A 1,134-nucleotide genomic window follows, 5' to 3' on the forward strand; every position below is an offset into this window, starting at 1 on the left:
ATATATATATATATATATATATATATAGTACTATTAGGGATAAAAATCCAAATTTACAGGGAAAAATTCAATTTAATTTAATTTATCAAAATTAAAATTACACGCCATCCACATACACCATGATTTTGACCACTTCTTTCCGTCCAACACACCAAAATCAATAAGGAAATCTGAAATTTGATAGCCGCAGAGCCAGGCAAACTCACAAGCATATGCCTAAATCTATAACTACTTATTTAATGATAAATTCTCAGAATCAGGATTTGAAAGACAGCAACAAACATTAAAATTCCAAAACCCAGCATAAATCTCAGTTAAATAACATCACAGAGAACCACTCCCCTCTTATGCATAATCTCAAAATTTTCAGAGAGGCTAATCCCTTCCATTACCAAGTCCTTTTAACTCAAATCACAACAAAGTTTCAGACCCCTACATACAACTACTAAACTTGTCGCGAAATGAATGCAAAAGGTATATAATAGTGCAAGTATGGCTGTCTCGTAAAAAGCTTTCTTACCAACCACATGGTTCGGGGTTCAGTCCCACTGCGTGGCTCCTTGAGCAACTGCCTTCTACTATAGCTGCGGGCCGACCAGAGCCTTGTGAGTGGATTCGGTAGACGAAAACTGAAAGGAGCCTGTCGTATGTGTGTATATATATATATGTATGTGTGCGAGTTTTGTGTCTGTGTTTGTCCTCCCCCACACCGCCTGACAACCGGTGCTGGTGTGTTTACATCCCCGTAACTTAACGGTTCAGCAAAAGAGACCGATAGAATAAGTACCAGGCTTTAAAAAAAATAAGAACTGGGGTCGATACATTCAACTAAAAATTTTCCAAGGACATGCCCCAGCATAGCGGCAATCTAATGACTAAAACGAGTAAAAAAAAGATGGTTACAACAAAAATGTTCTACTCATACAATGCTAATTACTATCGATATCGGCAACGCTTTCATTTCTATCCTTTATCATCCAATTTTAAATTTTATTCAATATACTTACAACCCTCCTCCTTAAAAAAAGAAAACTACACTCAGCACGTAAGAATTACCAGTCGGGTTGCACTTTCAGCAAGTGTCTTCTACAATAAACTCCAGGCCAATTCAATGATTTGTAAGTGGATTTGATA

The sequence above is a fragment of the Octopus bimaculoides genome, chromosome 17, assembly GCF_001194135.2.
Source record: "Octopus bimaculoides isolate UCB-OBI-ISO-001 chromosome 17, ASM119413v2, whole genome shotgun sequence".
NCBI lineage: Eukaryota > Metazoa > Mollusca > Cephalopoda > Octopoda > Octopodidae > Octopus > Octopus bimaculoides.